This window comes from Odocoileus virginianus, chromosome 8 (assembly GCF_023699985.2).
Source record: "Odocoileus virginianus isolate 20LAN1187 ecotype Illinois chromosome 8, Ovbor_1.2, whole genome shotgun sequence".
Taxonomy (NCBI): domain Eukaryota; kingdom Metazoa; phylum Chordata; class Mammalia; order Artiodactyla; family Cervidae; genus Odocoileus; species Odocoileus virginianus.
Window position 1 is genome coordinate 73,238,544 of NC_069681.1, and position 4,781 is coordinate 73,243,324.

At 51.4% G+C, this 4,781-nt stretch overlaps 1 long non-coding RNA gene across 3 annotated transcripts in view; it reads right to left on the reverse strand.

Moving 5' to 3' along the window:
• Positions 1–76, reverse strand: part of LOC139036353 (uncharacterized) — an 8,264-nt gene extending 8,188 nt beyond the window's left edge. For all 3 annotated transcript variants that reach the window (XR_011489100.1, XR_011489098.1, XR_011489099.1), the window contains exon 1: positions 1–76. This exon is cut by the window's left edge and continues 158 nt beyond it. This is a non-coding gene — a long non-coding RNA (uncharacterized lncRNA).
• Between the last annotated feature and the right edge of the window lie 4,705 nt (positions 77–4,781).

Below are 4,781 nucleotides of genomic sequence, written 5' to 3' on the forward strand. Positions count from 1 at the left end.
AAGTGAATGAGCCTGAAGGCTTCACTAGCTCACTTCCCAGCAGGAGCGGCTCTGGCAAGCGCCTGCGGTTCCCCACTCATTCGTTTTGTAAGTTGTTCCCGGTTGGCTTTGAAAACCCAAGAATGCAGGCAAGTTAATTACCATTTGGCATCAGTCAGCTCAGACTCACAGAAGTCCTCGTTCTACATATTTATTAAGAAATCCATCGACCCGCATTTTTCTAGACAGAGCAATTTCAGACACTTCCTGTCTCCAAGAAGTCATTGCTAATATCGAATTCCAGTAGTATGTGAAACTGTGGCTGGCAGCCAGTAAAAGATGCTCTAAACCCCAGTCCTCCCTTGATAGCCGAGCAATTTGTGAGCAGCCTAACAGGCAGCGGATTCATTGAGCCCAGGGGGCTAAGTGTTCCTCTTCTCGTGAGGAAGGACGGCCCCAGAGGAGCCACTTCTGGATGCAGAGTCACTCACGTTCATTTGCCCAGTGTTCGCAACAGAACATCATTCTTCCAGAAGACCATAAGCACACCTGAAGTGACAAGGGGAAGTGCTGGATGGCAGATGGTGTTTTAGACCAGAGCCCAGCAGGTTGAGGGGGCTGAGGGGCTGGGGGCACCCCTGCCTGGTGCTGGCTGGACCTCAGGTCCTCGGAGCTGGGAGCCCGTCTATCGCCCGGCGTGGCCTCGCTGTAATGTGGAGCCAGGCATCTTGTCCTTCCTCTCTGTGCAGATTTAATGCCATGTCTCTCAAATGCAACCCGAACCGCCGAAGCAGGGAGCCTTGGGGAGAGAAAGTGGCTCGAGCTGTAAATAGCAACAGAATGCAACCCTGGGCTTTCTGTTGACGGGCCCTTCCCGTCTGGGGAAGGAGCCCTCCCGGCAGGAACAACATTGCCAGTCTTTCAGCAGCCCCCGACCGTGGTCCATGAAGAGGCGTGGACATGACAGTGCTGCTATTACGAGGAGATGAGACGGACTGACTGTGGGGATCAGGAAGCCCGCTGTGAGAACAGCCTGAGAGGCTGGGTGCTGATGGCCCCTGGAATGAAGGCCCCTGTGCAAGTAACAGTGGGTTTCTCAGCTCCAAGACAACAGCACCCAGCACAATGTGTCCCATCGATGAACACCCCAACCCCGAGGGCCTGAGTGATGATGTCCCCAGGGCGACACGGGGTGTGAGAGGCAAAGTGGGGCCCGGTCCGGCCCATTGCCCTCTGCACCGTGCCATTTCCCAGCCTTGCCCTGAGCGCCCAGCCCTGCCCTCTCGGAGCTCAGGCAACCAGCACTTGTTTTAAGTGTCTGTCTTGGTCTATTTGGGCGACTGTAACAGAAACACTGGGTGACTTAAAAACACAGATATTGATTTCTCGCAGTCTGGAGGCTGGGAAGCCCACAATCTAGGCGCCAGAGGATCCGGTGTCTCGTGAACCTCTCTGTTCCTCAGGTCACAGGTGGTCACTTCCCCCCCACCCCCGGGACCCCACCTCCCTGGGGCCTCTTTTGTAAGGACACTAATCCCGTCTGTGAGTGCTCCCCCATCCTGACCTCACCGCCTCCCAAGTTGGGACCTGGCATAAGAATTTTTGGTACCTTGGCCTCTCCGATGCTCTGCAGGAGACAATTAGGCACCACCCCCCCGCCCCCCTGCCTCCACCCCCCACCCCAGGCTGGCTCCTTCTCCTTTCTGCTTCCTGCCCACCCTTCTTTTCTCCTGAATCAAAGACAGAAAAGCAGAAGGCAGGGAGGCTTCCAGCGTCGCAGAGGCACTGTCATGGTCTGTAAGTCAGCAGGCAGACTGAAGTTTCTGGTCCCTGCAGGTCCCATGTCCAGCCCATCCTGCCTGTCTCTTTCAAACTGGGTGACCCATGCCGTTTCCTCTTGCCAAAGTAAATAACCTGCCAAAGGAAGCGTGTCAAGGGCCCTAAGGGGGAGTATTTTTGGAGGAGGGGGTGTCAGACACCCCTAGATAAAGGGCCAGACGGGCAGGAGGAACAGAGCCCATTTGTTGGAAACACTGCGTTTCCACCCTTAGAGGCACAGACGGTGTGACAGCTGGTCCCCAGCCTCCCTGACCCTGTTTTATTTCCACAGCCGGTAAGGGAAGGAGCTCCCAGGTAATTAAAACCATCCCTGGTGTTGGGACTAGAGGAATCAGCTTTCCTGCAGCCCAGCTTTTCTCCCCAGTGCTGGGGGAGGGGGAGGGGCTGAACTCTGGGAAGAAGGTGTGATTCAGGGGAAGGGTGGCGAGGTCCCCAGGCCAGCATGGGTCTGGAGGCAACCCTGGCTTTCATCGGTGATGCTGACACTCATGAAAATGGGCTTTTGATAATGAAGAGGAGGGGGGGCAAAATAGACTCCCCCCCCCTTCTTCTGAAACTTGATTCGAAATACAGATGATGGGCTTCTGGGATGAGAGAGAAAGGACCACATTCACCTTGTTCCATTTACTAGTCAGACAGGAGGGCGGACGGGCTTCCCCTGTGGCTCAGTGGTAAAGAATCTGCCTCCAAGTCAGGAGACACAGGTTTGATCCCTGGGAGGAGGAGATCCTTGGAGGAGGGCATGGCAACCCACTCCAGTATTCTTGCCTGGGAAAATTCCATGGACAGAGGAGCCTTGTGGGCTGCAGCCTATGGGGCCTCAAAGAGTTAGACATGGCTTAGCAACTAAGCAACAACAACGAGAGGGTGGGCAGGAATCTGCTCTGACTCGGAGCCAAGAAGCATGGCTCCCGGGTTCATTGAATTCTGCTTCATCATTAGCCTCCCTAAGAATATTTGCTTTAAAACTTTTAAAAAATAGTAATAGTTATGTTAGGACTTTCTTAGAAATGGGTAACTTGATTTTCTGGCAAAACAGCTTAGCCTGTTTGGTCCCTGATGAAAAGGTCAACATCTTCCCCACACCAGTGTGTAAGCTAGTCTGTCTCTGGGAATTTGCCAAAGTCAGTAATCCCAAATCCTGAAAAATCTACATTCAGGACTGTACTTATGACAGCACTGCTTATTAGTGTGAAAAAACAGTTCAGTTCAGTCGCTCAGTCATGTCCGACTCTTTGCGACCCCATGGACTGCAGCATGCCAGGCCTCCCTGTCCATCACCAACTCCCGGAGTTTACCCAAACTCATGTCCATTTAGTTGGTGATGCCATCCAACCATCTCATCCTCTGTTGTCCCCTTCTCCCACCTTCAATCTTTCCTAGCATCAGGGTCTTTTCAAATGAGTCAGCTCTTCGCATCACATGGCCAAAGTATTGGAGTTTCAGCTTCCACATCAGTCCTTCCAATGAATACTCAGGGTTAATTTCCTTTAGGATGAACTGGTTGGATATCCTTGCAGTCCAAGGGACTCTCAAAAGTCTTTTCCAACACCACAGTTCATAAGCATCAATTTTTCAGTGCTCAGTTTTCTTTATAGTCCAACTCCCACATCCATACATGACTACTGGAAAAACCATAGCCTTGACTAGACGGAACTTTTTGGCAAAGTAGTGTCTCTGCTTTTTAATATGTTGTCTAAGTTGGTTGTAAACAGTAAACACTTTAAATAAGGACAGGGGAATGGTTACGCCAACCCTATAAACCCCCTGTTGGGAATATTATTCAACCATTACAAATGACAAGAAGATGCTGACTTCACAGAGAAAAACTCGGGATGTGAAACTGACAGTATTTGTGTACTAGCTGGAGATAGGGAACACACCCACCATCAACTTTGCTACATGAACAGTGATGGGGCCTTCCCTGGTGGCCCAGTGGTAGAATCCAGCTGCCAGTACAGGGGACATGGGTTCAATCTCTGGTCTGGGAAGATCCCACATGCCACAGAGCAGCTAAGCCCATGTGCCATAACTACTGAGCCCACTCACCCTGCAGCCCGTGCTCCTCAACAGGAAGCCACGGAATGAGAAGCCCGTGCACTGCAAAGAAGAGTCGCCCTTGCCCGCAACTAGAGAAGGGCCTTCAGGCACCAACAAAGACCCAGCACAGCAGAAATAGAAAAATAAATACATTAAATTTAACAAAAAAAAAAGACCTTAGAAAATATCAGTATGTACTTAAAAAACAAACAAACAGTGATGGCAGAATGATGGATAATTTCTACATTTGTGGTTCCATAATTAAATTTTTATAGCAGAAAATACAAATGTAACTTTCCAAAGAAAAAATATTCCACTGATTCCCTGAGACAGTTTGTTCCTCCAGACCTGGGAGGCGGCTGCTGCTAAGTCACTTCAGTCGTGTCCGACTCTGTGAGACCCCATAGACGGCAGCCCACCAGGCTCCCCCATCCCTGGGATTCTCCAGGCAAGAACACTGGAGTGGGTTGCCATTTCCTTCTCTAATGCATGAAAGTGAAAAGTGAAAGTGAAGTCGCTCAGTCGTGTCTGACTCTTAGCGACCCCATGGACTGTAGCCTACCAGGCTCCTCCGTCCATGGGATTTTCCAGGCAAGAGTACTGGAGTGAGGTGCCATTGCCTTCTCCATGGGAGGCGGCTACCTGACTTCAAAGAGAGCCACGAGTGGAGAACGCGGTACTGCAGAGACTCAGCGAGTCTCCCAGGAGTCCGCCCAGTGTGAAGTAGTTGCTTCCACAGCTGCTTCTTGTTAGGTGGTGCTAATCAAAGTGTGGTTTCAAGAACTCCTGCTGTTCTCTGAGCTGGTTGGTAGCATCAGAGTCCTCAACCAGAACTGCATGTTACGACAACCAGGAGGGATCCAGGAGTCAGGAGTCAGGGCAGTGAGGGATGGGACAGTTGTGGGATGGGGCAGCTGAAGCTG